The following is a 17,340-nucleotide window of genomic DNA, read 5'->3' on the forward strand; positions in this document are numbered from 1 at the left end:
AGCAAATTTAAGTTGAGGATCTATGACCAATCCAAGATATTTAAATTCTGTTACAGATTGAATTTTTTCATTTTGTAAATTAATCTTAAATCTTTCATTTAAATCCAATTTCTTAATAGAAAAACACATGGAAACTGTTTTTGTGAAATTTAGCACCAACTGATTATGATTGAGCCACTGTCCGACATCAGCCATACATGCAGAGAGTACATCAGCTGCCAGCTCTGGTGACTTAGCGGGTACATAAAGAACTGCATCATCTGCATATAGCTGGAAGCTGGCACCTGAACAGTTTAACGGTAGATCATTAATAAAAAGACTGAACAGTAAAGGACCAAGTATAGAGCCCTGTGGTATGCCCATTTTGATGTTCATGATTGAGGATTTTTCCTGGTCAACTTTGACACACTGTACTCTAGCCTGAAGATAGGATGCAAACCAGTGTACTGCCTCAGTAGAAAAATAAAAAAATGACATTTTAGTTAAAAGCAAGTTATGGTTGATTGTATCGAAGGCCTTTTTAAGATCAAGGAATACTACTCCCACCACCTCACCCCTATCCAGGGATTTTTTTCACATTTTCAATAAAACAGCAGTTTGCAATTTCAGTTGAGTAACCTGATCTGAAACCAAACTGCTGTGGGTGGAGGAACTGATTAGCTTCTAAATGGTCAACCAGTTGTGCCGCTACAACTTTCTCAATTACTTGTTTAACTCTCTGTGAAGTAAAGCAGCTGAAGTAAAGCAGGTTCTTCATCAATGGGATCGTAGACAAAAGGAAAAGCCATGTTTTGAGAAAAAAAACATTTATAGTCTGCCTAACATGGTTAATAAACCAACAATTTTTTTTTATTCCATGCCGATAACAAACTTCGCTAAAATGCGCCTGATCCAGATTGAATGAATGAATGAGGAAATGGAAGAGCATTGTGTCAGAGGGAGGAGACTGAGAGAAACTCGAGGTTTGTTGAAGAAAACCTGCTCCCGACAGGTTAGGTTCACAGACTCAGTTACCATAGTAACTGACTCTGAGGTGAAGTTACCTCTCTTTCTGAAACAGAAAACTCAGGGCCTAATTTATTTACACTAGCGCAGTTTGCGCTGCGTCTGTTTATGAGAGTTCGGTAATAGCACACGCTATGCTTCCACATTTTGCGTAGTATTTATCAACCCTGACCCATCAGGCAATCAGCGTCTTTCTCCGCCCACTATACCATAAATTGCGCTGTAGCAAAGCGGTACTTGTGCTATGATATGGCTGAGTGCAGACTGCGATATTCCCACTGCTGATGCTATGACTGTTTGAAATGATCCTGATGCCAATATTTGTAATGTAGCGAGGAGTTTAACAACTGCTGGAATGGGATGTGAACACTGAGTGGGAGATTCAATTTCATCTTTGATTTCTTCCAGTAACTCTAATATTGCATGGCTGCTTGATCTGTAACGCTAAATGATATTGTGTTCACTGACAAAGTGTGATTCTTGTGTTAAAAATATTTTCAGCCTCGCCTATGTCTTCGTCTTGCTCAAATTACTGTTGCCATTTCACCAGCCACATAAAGGTCTACGAGGAAACTCGATTGCGGCTGGTTTAGACCCCGCAGAATAGAGGCACGCTCTTACTGACAGTCTTTGTAAATACCACGGAATATATAATTAGGTGCACTTTGCGCTTATCCTCCCACCTTTTCAGGTGGAACTCCCACTTTCCCCACGACATTCCCACGAACGCATATTGAAAGCGCAACTTGTCTCTTCTCGCTCATGTGGCAGACAATCTGCGATTTTACCCAAGTGCGCCCGGTTTGTAAATAGCCCGCATCGGTTACGTCCGTCTTTGCGACCAATTAGCGCCTGGAAACAGGCGCAAGCGGCTTGATAAATCTAGCCCTCAGAGTTTCCCACCTCAGGTTAAATCAACTCAGTGATCAGGGTTAGACTCAGAGTTTGTTAAACCTCCTTCCTGAAACGGGCCAGGAGGAAAGTTCCGTTGTCGCTGAAGTATTTGTGTTGTGGCTTTTGTATTTGTGTCGTAGCTTTTGCGTTTGTGTTGTAGCTTACTTGTGTTGTGGCTTTTGCGTTTGTGTCGTGGCTTTTGCATTTGTGTTGTGGCTTCTGTATTTGTGTCGTAGCTTTTGCGTTTGTGTTGTGGCTTTTGTATTTGTGTTGTGGCTTTTGTATTTGTGTTGTGGCTTCTGTGTTTGTGTCGTAGCTTTTGCGTTTGTGTTGTGGCTTCTGTATTTGTGTCGTAGCTTTTGCGTTTGTGTTGTGGCTTTTGTATTTGTGTTGTGGCTTTTGTATTTGTGTTGTGGCTTTTGTATTTGTGTTGTGGCTTCTGTGTTTGTGTCGTAGCTTTTGCGTTTGTGTTGTGGCTTTTGTGTTTGTGTTGTGGCTTCTGTGTTTGTGTCGTAGCTTTTGCGTTTGTGTTGTGGCTTTTATGTTTGTGTTGTGGCTTCTGTGTTTGTGTCGTAGCTTTTGCGTTTGTGTTGTGGCTTTTGTGTTTGTGTTGTGGCTTTTGTATTTGTGACGTAGCTTTTGCGTTTGTGTCGTGGCTTTTGTGTTTGTGTCGTAGCTTTTGCGTTTGTGTCGTGGCTTTTGTGTCGTAGCTTTTGCGTTTGTGTCGTAGCTTTTGCGTTTGTGTCGTGGCTTTTGTATTTGTGTCGTAGCTTTTGCGTTTGTGTCGTGGCTTTTGCATTTGTGTCGTGGCTTTTGCTTTTGTGTTGTGGCTTTTGCGTTTGTGTTGTGGCTTTTGTATTTGTGTTGTGGCTTTGTATTTGTGTTGTGTCTTCTGTATTTGTGTTGTGGCTTCTGTATTTGTGTCGTAGCTTTTGCGTTTGTGTTGTAGCTTTTGTATTTGTGTTGTGGCTTCTGTATTTGTGTCGTGGCTTTTGCGTTTCTGTCGTGGCTTTTATGTTTGTGTTGTGGCTTTTGTATTTGTGTCGTAGCTTTTGCGTTTGTGTTGTGGCTTTTGCGTTTGTGTTGTGGCTTTTGTATTTGTGTTGAACGGTCTCGGCCACTGTACATTTATACAGTACCTATACCGTATATAGCACCTGGTTAGGGAAAGCCCATGGTCTTTGTTTACAGAAAAAGACCACAGGGACTTGAAGCATGAGATACAATGTGTTACAGAAATTATATTGTCATATACAATGTAGTGAAATTTTATTTCCTGTGGTTTAACCCATCCTAGTATTAGGAGCAGTGGACAGCTATATATGCAAAGCAGCCAGGGAGCAACATGCTGGCCGAAGAAGCCTGGGATTGAACCTCCAGCCTTGTGGTTAATGGGCGACCACTCTACCTCAGAGCCACAAGCCACCCTTACATGTAACATTTAACCGAAACCATGATCTTCCCCTAAACCTGACCAAAGTGCTTTTGTTGCCTAACTAACCACAGACTCAGGATGCGCACCCCACACTCTGGTGTCAATGTCCTGCACTTTATATCCATAGTCCAGCTCATTATGTTTTGCAGCACAACGTAAATGGGAAAACAATTTAGTAATATATCAACATAATTTCCAGGAGACAGCGTTGGAATAAGAGATAGAGAGTAGGAGGCAACAAACTTGAGATTTACCCTAACAAATCTGGCCATATCTTGTCAAAATGTTCAAGCCACTAGCCCCACTCTTAAGTTGATGGCTGTAAACTTATCTTTTGTCCTAATGTTTTGGCCTTTCCTGAAAATGCCGGACAGAACCACCTTTGACTCGAAAACAGCAATCATCCACATTACGAAATAGCATTCATTTCCATATTTCTTTCTTGTAGCAAACCCAGCGTTCATTAATCAGAGAAATACGCAGAAATCTTTCAAATCTGCTTTACATCATTCGAAATCCAGCCATTGCAGCACAGCAGATATATTAGGTTATTACATCTTGTTACACACACTGCAGCAGTGTGGAAATAATTCTATAAAGCTTCTTTTGTATGTTGTTTCACTTGATTCCTGAACTGAAGAGCCAGTCTGTACAGCTGTGGCTGACAAGGGAATATAATAAGTTTATCTTCATCCAATGTGACAGCTCGAGGACCAGTGAAATATTTTGTTAATCCACTAGATATGTGAATCTTCACTGATCTCCCGATTCGATTACGATTATCATGTACGCGATTCAATTTGATATCTCGATGCATCACGATGTGTCAAATACATTTTTCTATTAAAGCCATGTAGGATATTAAATTCATAGCTTTTCAAGCTTCAAAAACAAAACATTCTGCAGTGCTCTAATACTAAATAAATTGGATACATAAAACTACAGCACTGAGCACGTGGCACTTCCTGAATGTGCAAAACATAACAGAAAATGTAAACAGAAATGTTGTTGGGCCTACATTAAATTGTAAACGACTATGAGCCTGCCAATTATCGATGCAGCATCGTCCATGTCCACAATTTGATGCATCGATTATTTGATTAATTTCAACACCTCTACAATCCACAGTGCGTCCCCGACACCAACCTTACCCTACAGATGTGGGGTTTTACATATAAAATAACAGAAGCAGCTGGTATGTTTTGGACTTGGTATTCTGTCTTCCCCATGACTCCATAAAGCCTCTCTGGGCTCTTGAGAAGCGGTTGGTTGCTGCCTTGGGAAAGGATGAAGGGACTTCCCTTTTCACATGGGAACAAAGCAGCAACACAACTCACAGAACAGAAATAAGGAGGAACGCAGTGGTGCACACCCCAGCCTGTACTGTAGCGTTGATGTCAACGCTCATCAATCATTCAAAAGGAGGTGTTAAGACACAGAGTTCAAAATGTATTAAAGCTTTAAGCTGCTGTCAAATGACAAACCCCACCCTTGTTTTCTTTTTCTTAGATTTAGAGCTAATCTGATCTTTTATTTTACTTTACTTTTGATCTATGAAAACCATTTAGGAAACGGATAGTATAATTTTATGAGTTGTGCCAGTGCCAGAGTTGAATAGTGAAAGCCTGACTTTTTGGGGGAACTGGGTTTCCAACGTAGGAGAGGCAGGTTGCTGGTTCTTGTCACCAAGACAGCTGAAGGGAAAGCAATAATTTGATTAAGGGCATTGTGAAAAGGCTTCCTTTCTCCCTTTTCACTAGCCTGTGTTCCAAAAATTAACAATGTTTTGTGTCTGCTTAATACTTAATTTCAGTGTAATGTTTCAGTTTATTTGTTACTTTATCATTTGACATTGGCATGTTCAGTAGGTTGTATGGGTTCATAGTGTTCTGCTATGGTTCAGCCTGTGATGTGGGGGGTAGATCAGCTGCTCGCTAACTTAATTGAGGAGAGTGCATGCAGTTTTGCCATAAGGTCCTTTCTGTAAGGAGGGGCTGGGCAATCCTAAAGCGTAGAACAATAGGTAAAAAAGATTTTGCAGCAATTGACATTTTTAAATTATGCTGGTGCTTGTGGTTGTGTAAGCACATATATATGTATATAACTAGGAATGTCAGCAATCACATGTATCTACATGGGATGGTATTTTCCACATTCAATGGTTTTTCTTCAGTTTGGCTCACCCTCTACCCACTGGTACAGGTGGTAGGTGCCAATTGGGTGAGGCTGGGCTTAAAAGGGCTTGAGGATAAAGGGAGCGAGAGAAGGAATGGGCTGGGAGAGGTTGCTGTTTGTTTGTTTGAGGGTATTTTGCCTTAGTTTTAATTTTTTATTTTTTTATTTTGTTTGAGTATGTTTTTGGTGTTGTTTTGTTAATAAATACACAAGTTTTGCACTTTAATAGCCTCCTCTCCAGTCTTAAATCGTGACAGCTATCTTTTTTTTTCTGTAAGCTGGAGCGAATACAAAAGGACCCTAACATTTCTTTACCAGCATCAATATTGGTAATATTCTCCAGTTATAATGTGGCCAAAAAAACGCAGCAGCACATGACTATATTATTACCTAAACAGCCCTCAATTATATCACCATGTTTGCCAGCATGGCATCAAATATACTTAAAATGTTTACTTCACAAAATAATATGGCTCTCTGGATGAAGATGTACATCTCTAGCATCTCCTTCTCACAAGTACAAATTCAGTGTGCAGTAAATTGCAATCTCTCTTATTGTCCCAGGTTGTTTCCTTCCCGAGACAGTGTTTCAAATAGGGATGCACCGACACTTTTTCTGCCCACGAGTTCCATTTTCACGTTCTCACAGCCTACTGCATTGAACGGTCCGCCTACGTAAACACCTTCCCGCAATCAACGGCGGCGTCATTACATCGACCAGCGTAGCGCGCTTAGTGCAAGAGTAGGGTTCAGTGGAAAAAAATTCTAGGTTTGGCAGAAACTGAACCCCGTCAAAAAGCCCAATATTCGGGCGCCAAGATAGCTCAGTTGGTAGAGCGGGCACCCATATATAGAGGTTTGCTCCTTGACGCAGTGGGACGGGTTCGACGCCGACCTGCGGCCCTTGGCTGCATGTCATTCCCCCTCTCTCTCCCCTTTCATGTCTTCAGCTGTCCTGTCAAATAAAAGGCCTAAAATGCCCCAAAAATTATCTTAAAAAAAGATTTTGGCCGAATACTGGATTCGGTGCATCCCTAGTTTTAAATGATGGCTATTTGAGCAGCAGTGGGCTATGCTAATGATACTGTATGTTAAGATGTCTTTAAACTCATTTCAACGCGTAATTTGTTGTACTGGATGTCTGTTGATCTATTTCAGAAAATGAGGTAAGCAAAGTCAGCTGCCCCCCTCGTCACATTTCCTCCAATGATGACAGACTTCATGCCCCGATCTTTAAGACCCTCTGTGCAGCATTTGGCTGAGAAAACAAAGTGCAAATAGCCTAACAGAGGGCTGTATAGCTCACATGATTGTGGGTCATCACCAATGACTAACTAACTTGCGATAGCCTCCAGGCTCAGCATTGTTTAAGAACCCATTTAGCCATAAATTATATTGACGTCTTTTTTCATAATACTACGTCATTTTAAGAAATTCTCTGTGAATAAGTCTGCCATTCACACACACAACCCAAATGTCTCACTCATGTTCTGTGACTTGCTGGGGGCATTTCCTACTCTGACCTTTCCATTCATTAATTCTAATACTTAACTTTTCTTTCTGGCTATTTGGGAATTCCAACCAGGACACAGGATGTCATGAGTGAACCGCAACCAGGCATCAGGGGCACTGAATGCATGATTAAGTACTTGTTACTGTATATGAACTATTCTGTATTTGAACTGCAAATCACTGGTTGATTATGAAAAAGATATCTTTGAACGAAAACAACCATAACCTTGCGGTAGCCTATCATGGCATTTCTCATACCCATTAGACACCACTGACAGCAGTCAATCATGGCAGAGACTTTAAATAACTTTTTTTTTTTTTTTTTTTAAAGATTATTTTTTGGGGCATTTTAGGCCTTTAATTCCACAGGACAGATGAAGACATGAAAGGGGAGGGAGAAGGGGAATGACATGCACCTCTATAAACCTCTATATATGTGCGCCTGCTCTACCAAGTGAGCTAACCCGGCCACGACTTTAAATAACATTAACACCATACAAAGTAGAATGGTAGTCTATTAGTCAGCACATCACAAAATGGTATTTATAGTCCCATATGGCCAGGCAATAATTCAGTACTATCATATGGTATTGTTTAAAAGCTTTCAGTGAAGTCATTAAAATGATCATCATGTTACCATTCAATCAAACGCTGTTTAGTTGTCCAAATTTATGATTCTGAGCAGGCTTTGATTAAAAACTAGTGTAGTGAAACGGGACACAAATCACTATTTGCTGCTTTAGTCTCTATCTTAATCACTATCCACGCAAAAATATATGGCCCAGTTATTGGAACAATATGGAATAATGTATCTTTTAGCCTATTAGTATTTTTCCAGTTCATGATCACGCCATGGTTAACAACACTCATAAATACCTTATGGTCACACAGCCTACCTTTCCTACACTATAGGTCAACCTTTTACCACACTTAGAAGTATCGGAGGTCACCTAGGTAAGACATGCAAGTGACAATTTACTTAAATCTCACAGGAATCATTATTTAATAACGAGTAATACCAGGCCTCGTACACATGTAATAGATGGCACACTGACTCGCCTGGGTAGGAAACCCAGCATCTAAAAAAGGTACCACAGAAGGTGATTTCCCCCTGGTCAAAAGGTCACAATTAAGCTTCAGGAAAATTGTGAAACAGCATGCAAAAATAAACTACCGATTACTCTCACAGGCAACGTCATCAGCAGCAGCAGGTTTTGACATTTCCATGAGGTTATGACGGAAGGATAGGGGGGATCTGTCCCCAGACAGTGATTAACGTGTGTGTGTGTGTGTGTGTGTGTGTGTGTGTGTGTGTGTGTGTGTGTGTGTGTGTGTGTGTGTGTGTGTGTGTGTGTGCGCGCGCGCGTGGGTCTCTTTCTTTCTGCAGACTGAGGTGCTTCTGAATGATCTCATCCTATGATTTGATACATGAAGAATCTCTCCGTCCAGCGGTTAAATCTGCAAACCATTTTTGCTTCAAAGCTGTGTGTATGTATACTGCTGTTAAAAAAACACCGTGGAATCTTTCATGATCATATCTGACATACGATAAAAGACAAGCACTTTGTGTTTTGTCCCCTCGGGAACATTTTTGATACACAGAGGCAAGGCCCGTCTCTGTGTGTGTGTGTGTGTGTGTGTGTGTGTGTGTGTGTGTGTGTGTGTGTGTGTGTGTGTGTGTGTGTGTGTGTGTGTGCGCGCGCGCGCCTGCGAGTATGTGCGCGTGAGCGGCCGTATGGAAAACCGACAGTAGCCGCCCCTGAATAACGGATTTCGGTAGCTTCATCTTTCTCTTTGAGTTTGCAGCAAAAAGGAATTTCCGCAAACTGAATACAGTCGTCCATACTCTTAATTAAAAACGAGCTAACTTCCCTTGGCTGTTTACCGAGCTGCCATTGGTCTAAATATATCCTGGTGACAGTTAGCTAGGCTACAGTAACGTTAAAGTGTTGTTATACTGAGAGTAGTTGATGTTACATTAACGGGAGGTGTTGCCTGCACTGTCCATGAACACAGACTCACGACCTCTTCTCTGTCAGCAGGAAGGCTACTTACCGATATGAGTTTCGCTGTCGTGGACACAAAGAAACGTCCTCACACCGACATATTTCTCCTCATCTCTCTCTTTCTCGCCTTTAGACCACCTCCGCCCTTTCGCCACAGACAGGAGTGTGCTCCCCACATCTGCGAAACAATACGTTGAATAGCTAATCTTTGTATTGCAACAGCTGATGCTATAAATAGAAAAGCCCAAAAGGGGTGAACGCCGTTTTAATGAAGACATCAGACCATTAAATATTGGTTTTCAGTGTAAGGTAATGTATTCTCGTTTAAAAGCAATTGGAAGGTAACGTGTTCGTTTTCCTTCATAATGTCTTTTTTGTGTTGAAATTTCGAAATCTCACGAAGCAGGGACAGAGGTCCCCTATTTTGTGAAATGGACCGTTCCTTTCTATTTAACGGGCTTCTATTAAAGGAACAGTCCTGTCAAATTAGCCGTTTCAGGGGCGTTATGGATTAATTAAAGCAAATGTGTGTTTTGTTTTTGTAAATTGAACCATGGACAACTAATCGTCCTAATTAATTAAAAGACCTGTTTAACAAAATCAGCAATCGCCTAAAATCAGATTATCCATACTTTTCAGATGTTAGCCTCCTGATTGCTATATTATTGAGCTATAGCCTATTATTGAGCAAACCTAATAAAACATCTCAAATAATTCTGTGCCAATAGTACAAAGGCTTGTGGCACAGAGACCCACAACTCTTGTTACATGTTTAATGTAGGCCTACTGGCAAACTGAGCCAACATGTGAAGGTTACAAAACATATGAAGAAGTGAGGTTTAAACCGATTTATTTCTCATTCCCTTTTCTTGTTCACTTTTCTAGCTTATTTTACTCTCCAGGTTGTTCTTTAGTGATCCTCTCCACAGCTAAAATGCAACCATTTTCATGACACCAAACTTTGCTCAAAAATTAAGAATAGGATAATTGATAAGTAAAGTAGGCCTAAATGATGCACTAAAAAGACTGGTGTGTGTGTGTGTGTGTGTGTGTGTGTGTGTGTGTGTGTGTGTGTGTGTGTGTGTGTGTGCGTGCGTGCGGTGCGTGCGTGCGTGTGTGTGTGTGACATAGGCCTTTTTCACAACAGACAATTATGACTTTTAGTTGGAAAAGAACAGGTGTTACTAATAACATTAACAATGGCTCTGTTGAGTGTCCAAGTGAGCCAGCAGGAACAATACCAGCACCCTGAAATGGAAGAAGCTAAATGGATTTCTACCATCATTCATTTTATTATTTTACACCTGCGTGTCCTACTGTGACATTCAAGAAAAAATGCATATGCATTGTGAATTTATCACATGTGAATGTATACATGTTCATTTGGGAAACAAATTCACATATAGGCTTATGTAATTCTGTCTTTGAGGAAACATGATGAAATTAATCTGATATACGGTAAGCCCATTTCCATATGTGAAATGTAAGACACTGCATGTGGAAATCACAACCCCACCTATAAAATCATGTAAAACATATGTGGCACAGAGGCACGTTCATTCACCAGAAAAGAAATAAACTGGAGACCTTTTTCACACAATCGTCTTGTACGTATCTTGTATTTTCAAAATCTGTATATTGTAATCGTGAGTCATGATTAAGGGACAAGATCTCATAATTACTAGATCTCATAACTTGTAATTATGGATTTTTTTTTTCTCTTAATTGTGAGATACATCTTGTTGAGTGTTTTTACGGGAGAACGTCTCCGTTTTTTTTCTTCTCTGTTGAATGCATGGCCCTTGTTGCCTTTCTTGCATTTCACATGGAAAAATCATGAATTTCGCATGTGTTTTTAATAAGATGAACAGCAATCATTTAACATAGTGTATTCATCAACCATTTTTGCTAAAAAAAAAAAGGATATGGCACTGCAAGCTTGGTTCATTGTAGCTAGAGGTCAAAGAGACAGATAAGGATCTGATCAATCAAGAGAAAAAAGGGAGGTGTGTGTGTGTGTGTGTGTGTGTGTGTGTGTGTGTGTGTGTGTGTGTGTGTGTGTGTGTGTGTGTGTGTGTGTGTGTGTGAGAGAGAGAGAGAGAGAGAGAGAGAGAGAGAGAGAGATACAAAATGATTGAGAGCAAAAGGGCTTGGTGATATTGGGAATAGATTAGGGCAGACACTGTAAACTACGATTTAATTTTGTTGAGCAGTAAATCTGCATGTAGCGGGCTGCATACCAACAGATCTGTGCAGAAGGAATAAAGACGATCACTATTGTTATACAGATGAAAAACTGATTATAAATCACTGCTGAGCAATCGCATTCCTTATTTCATAACTTACTCAGTAACAGGTCGATAAATAATTTCAGGGATCATTAAACAGGGCAACTCCAAAAAGCGAGGTCTGCAGTTACCAAGTTCCAAGAGGCTGCTTTCTGACTATTATTCACACCTAGTAGCTGTATACTTAGAGTAAAAGAACTGCTTCCCAGAAACCTCGGTGATTATGAGGTTGTTTGCGAGCAGGAGTATATTCTGGATATCAGCTCGAAGCCACAGAGGACAGGGTGCAAACACTAAGGAATGCTGATATCTAATGAGGTGTGATATATTATTTAAAGACAGATATGACATAGTGTAGTTAATAAGTGCACACATGCGCAGAAAAACAAAACACACACGCACACATTTTCCACATTACCGGCAAGACTGTTTATGATGCAGTCCATTACTAGTTACGGTCAGAGGTGTGTGTGTGTGTGTGTGTGTGAGAGAGAGAGAGAGAGAGAGTGTGATAGAAGGACAGGGAGATATGAATTATTCAATTGAAATGAGGAAGAGGGAGCTTCCTATGAGTTTTACCTCTGTAAATAATCCAGACATTAGGCGTTTGGAACTCACAGTTACTAAATGATAGTGCTCTATCTCTCTCTCTCTCCCTCACACACACACACACACACACACACACACACACACACACACTGTGTACAGTATTTCCGGGAAAATCTTATTTAAAAGGCAACACACATATCCTCTGTAATTCTTTACATTTTGTATGGCATTAATATCTTTCTTTTGTTTGTCAGCACTTTTAACAAACAGATTTAAAGAAAGAAAGAAAGAAAGAAAGAAAGTGAAAAATGTTTAAAAGTTTTTTCTAAAGTTCAAAGGCATTATTGGAGTGCTGGTGTCTGTTAAACACTGCTGCCCAGCTGGTGACTTTGTGAGGTTATAGTTTGGCACGGCTTTGCTTTTATCTAAATGCTAACGCCAGCATGCTAACCCTCACAATGACAGTGTCTATAAGATTATCTGGGGATGGTAATGTTTACAAAGATCACCGTCTGAGGTATAACCACATTAGCATGATAATCTTGCGTATTAGCAAATTCAGAATTTGAGCTGGGGCTTACCTGGTAGAGCTTCCTCCCAGTGTAGGCTGAGTCCTTGGCAGCAGTTCAATCCTGCCCGTGGCACTTTTGCTGCTATAATAAAGGCAATGAAAAAGTCCTAAAAGAATAATAGTTTAAAAAAAAAATGTAATACTATATTATTATTATTATTAACATATTATTATTTTTATTTTTTAATAAATTAAGCTAAATGGCACATGGTCAAAAAAAATTATATCACAATTTACCCTCTGGGGAACTATGGTCTTAAAGTGCTCATATTATGCTCATTTTCAGGTTCATGGTTGTATTTAGAGGTTGTATCAGAATAGGTTTGCGTGGCTTCATTTTCTAAATAATATATATTTTTGTTGTACTGCACATTGCTGCAGCTCCTCTTTTCACCCTGTGTGTTGAGCTCTCTGTTTTAGCTACAGAGTGAGGCATCGCACTTCTGTTCTATCTTTGTTGGGAGTCGCACATGTGCAGTAGCTAGGTAAGGACTACTAGCCAGTCAGAAGCAGAGTATGAGGGCGTGCCATGCTAGCAGCTAGGCGAGCATTATAACGTGTGTAATAAAGTGACGCACGTTCGTCATGGAAGTAAAGGCTGGACTACAATAGAGCTGTTTGGAGCAGTTTGTGAACAGTGTTTTCTGTTGGAGATGCTACGTCCCTTTGGGGTGGACTTTGGGCTTTTTCACTTTGTAAACCTATAACATGCACAAAAAAGATATATAACACAATAAAGGAAAAGGGAAAAAGCCAAAAAAGCATAATATGAGCACTTTAACTAAATATCATGGTAATGCATCCACTAGTTATCGAGACATTTAACTCAAAACCACAAATGCCAACCTACAGGTGGTGCTAGAGGAAAAGTCAGGGGATCGCCAAAAAACACGAGGATACATTGCCTAGGGATCATAAATATCTGCACAAAATTCCATAGCAATCCACCTGAGAGTTGTTGAGATATTTCTGACAAAAGTGGTCGTCCGGTCGACTGACATTGCTATCCCGAGAGCCATTTCACCACCACTTATCACAGGGTGCGTAAGGGTCATTGTTGATGAGGTAGGGATCACCGTATGGGTGAGGCTTTTCGCTGGAAGGTAAAGGTCAGCTAATAATAGGCCTGCTTAATGGTAGAAATGCTGGTGGTAAAGTCACAGAAACAGAATTTTCACCATATACCCACATCTCAACAAAGTCTTTTTTTCTACCATTGGAGAATTGATCTATGCATTACATTTTTGTCATCTGGTACTGCATTATCAGACTTTAATTTGACATTTTGATTTAAGAAATCTTCAGGTATGGAATACCTTAGCGTAGACAGGATGTGCTGTATACAGCAGGGCAGCAATGACACATGAATTTGTTTTTCCGGTGTGTCCATCGGGGAGTCAATAGCTTGGTCTGTTTGACGTAAGTACATATTGAATTAGGCTTTGGAAGACTTGTAGGAAGCAATCAGGAGGTGGTGAATTGATTGACTGGGTTATTGATTTATTCATTCATTGAGAGATCACTCCACTGGATTGGCCGACAAGTTGATGGGATCTTAATTTGAGAATTGATTGCTTTTTGTGTCTACTACGTAGTACTCATTTTTCTTCAGATGCTGCCGGCATTTGGAGGGGAGGGTCAGGTAGGGTGAGCCTTTCGGAGAGCAGCCCTGCACATGCACAGGAGGACTAGTCTATATCCTTCGCGTTCCGCTTCCGGGATTGCTCCGGTGCTACCGGAAATTCCGCCGGATGCATGTATTTTCCCTTTCCTTCTGCTTTCTTTGTATTGGAAGGTTAAATCCGGTGGATTTCTGAGGACTACGGTTAACTGCTCCTCAGATCTCTGCAGGGTAAATTGAGACAGCTAGCTAGACTATCTGTCCAATCTGAGTTTTCTCTCGCACGACTATTTTGCAGCGGCTCGGTGCGGAGTTTAGCACCGCCCATGACGATTCTGATTGGTTTAAAGAAATGCCATTAAACCTCCCATCCCCGAATGCTGTGTGGAGTAGCCAGAGCCTCCTTTAGCGCGCTTTGGAGGAGGGTCTAGCAAAGCGAGGCTACAGGAGGACCAATGTCCATGGACACATTTATTAGACCAAATTATGTGTTTTCATTTTTTATGCTCACAGAAATATTTGCAGCATTTGTACAACTTTTAGTGTTAATTTCCTCTGAAGGGACATGAAGGCATCATGTCAATGTGGAAAAGTGGAATTGTCGTCATGGATCATTAAGCACCAGTGACGTCTGTGTGTGTGTGTGTGTGTGTGTGTGTGTGTGTGTGTGTGTGTGTGTGTGTGTGTGTGTTTGTATTGATGCACGGACACATAGAATGTGTGTGTGTGTGTGTGTGTGTGTAGAAAACAAACACACACACACACACACACACACACACACACACACTGAATCCAATGCACATCAATGTTCAGCAAATAGCCTCCTTGATCTCTAGGTACAGGACGGATCCTACAAAGATCAGACAGGATGCAGCTTGTTTGAATTCAGTTTGGGTTTATTTAATAAGTTAAATATAGTCCCTCCAGGCTCGTTTAAAATGCCAAAGAGGACCAAAGAGTGCCAGTGCAGGAGGTCACTGACACCAACATCCGCTTTAAAAGAAATGTTCATGCTATTTAGTACCTGACTATTTCTTTCAACATACAAAGGGATGTGTCTTCTTAAGGTAGAGAGGAACACCATGAAAATGCTTCCTGTCCATCACAGGACTGACACATCTCTGAAATAAAAATGACTGTCATGAACACATAATACTCCCTTGTACTTCGGCACTTATTTATTTGAGTTTTATAGCTCAGAATAAAATAGAGTAAGATAGAAAAAGGGAACTCTCTCTATCTCTTCCCTTCAGACACACACACACACACACACACACACACACACACACACACATCACACACATATTACACACATCCACACAGAGACACACACACTTCCCTCGCCTCTTGCCTGTTTCCATGGAGACAGTAGTGAGCTGTTTCTTCACAGGAATCAAACCATCTGACTTGATCACAATACATATGCTCCCACACATGCGTGCACTGCACACACATACACTGCACAGTGATGCATTTTTCAGTTTTACCACATGACTGTGTGTCCTGCAAAAGGATTACCCCTGCATGTAAGGTTGTATTGGTTATGTGTCATCACTCTATATGATATCTATTCTTCTCTGTGTAAATCTCTAATTTGCATAGTTTCTCCTTTCCAGATTACATTTTTTATGGGATGAGAGTATTCATGTTAAATGAAGTGCATCAGTTTTCCTATTTGTATTTTAATGAAGAGATGTACTGCAAGTCTGATAGGGGTAAATTCTGCTTAATGAACATAGGGCGATGACTTTTTGTTAAAAATGGATAACATCAATGGCAAGGTGGACCCTATTACTTTAATGCAAATTTTCAAAATGCCTGATTACAATGGGGGAGCATTATGTCCTTTTGTCATCCCTGCAGATATTTTATGTCATGCTGTTCCGTGTTACCTTTCACCTTATACTATATATCATATCAGATATGATGTCATCATTTACCATCTAATACTGTATTTTGTTAATAAGTTACACTGATTGTTTGTATTATTACTGTCCACTTTACTGTGTTGATAAAAGTATGTTTTAATACCAAAACCTGTTTTGGCAAAGTTAATTTAAAATGTGATATGTAGTTAATAACTCTGATTCTGACTGTTCAAAAATGGGTCTGAGTGATCACTTGATCACAGTCAATGGTTATTAAATAAAACGTACACCCACAATGGCCTGCTGTAGCCTTTTGGTCTTCAGGATTAGACTGAAACTGAAATTAAAACAAGTGGTCTGTGTGTTGCTGGGCTGCCATCTACAAGTACACACAATCTTTTAAAAGAGTGTTAGGCTGCCACACCCGACTACACTTCCACCTCAACACTAGCACCATACTAATTTGATATCAGAGTACTCACATTCATCTAAGGTCCCATGTTGATAGAAACCCTCTGAATACAAAACATTGTTTCAGCAGTGTTGCACATTGCGATCTTAAATATCGTAATTAGTGGTCATCAGAAGAAAATGCAAATGACAGTTTGAAATACTGAAAGTTTTCTCACTACTGTCTTAAGCAACTGCACGACTTTCACTTCCTTCTCTGCCATGACCCCACCACCATGTGCAGCCAGTGAGTGCATGGAAATCAGCTGTTGTGTTATGTACCTGGTTCCAGCTTTCATTTGCATCCTGTCCGTAAGCACCAAGCTCAGCTACACCATTAAAATTTAACAGCTCAGAGGCATGTAGTCACATCTCAGAGTTCCGAAAAGGAAACACACATCATTACAGATAAGCAGCAACCACATATAGCCTATGTATGCCTATGTTCCCCTTTTTCTAATCTGCATGGGTTTGCCTGAATGTTTGACTCAATCTAGAAACATGTGGAACATACAGTATATAATGCATGCGCAACAGTAATTGCAATAGCCAGGGTGTCTTGAAAGAATGCAAAATATAGGCTGTAATAAACCGTTCCCATCTATTCATCACATCCCACAGATGACAGCAGAGGCTCAGAAAGGAAAAAAATGTGGGGGAGACCGGCTTTAATGTCATTCCGGTGAGTTCCATCTGTTTTGCTCCTCATTTTTTTGTTGCAATCATTTAGATGTTCGTTTTCTACGTTCTGCTTAATCAATTTCTCTTAAACACATAACAAAAATCATGACAAAATACTTGCCTTTATTGACCTTTTTTATCCAAAAGTCACCACAGTAACCTTAAATCACACATTTGACCTTTTAAAAAAAATAAAATTCTATTTTTTTCTCTTAAAGGAACACGCCGACTTATTGGAAATTTAGCTTATTCACCATAACCCCCAGAGTAAGACAAGTCGATACA

At 40.3% G+C, this 17,340-nt stretch overlaps 1 protein-coding gene across 2 annotated transcripts in view; it reads right to left on the minus strand.

Moving 5' to 3' along the window:
• The window catches only part of mrasa (muscle RAS oncogene homolog a), a 28,957-nt gene extending 19,729 nt beyond the window's left edge, over nucleotides 1-9,228 (minus strand). For both annotated transcript variants that reach the window (XM_039818573.1, XM_039818572.1), the window contains exon 1: nucleotides 9,077-9,228. The gene's annotated coding sequence lies outside the window, so the exon portion shown is untranslated. The remainder of the gene's footprint in view (nucleotides 1-9,076) is intronic.
• Nucleotides 9,229-17,340: the final 8,112 nt, after the last annotated feature.

Source organism: Perca fluviatilis, chromosome 12, assembly GCF_010015445.1.
Source record: "Perca fluviatilis chromosome 12, GENO_Pfluv_1.0, whole genome shotgun sequence".
NCBI lineage: Eukaryota > Metazoa > Chordata > Actinopteri > Perciformes > Percidae > Perca > Perca fluviatilis.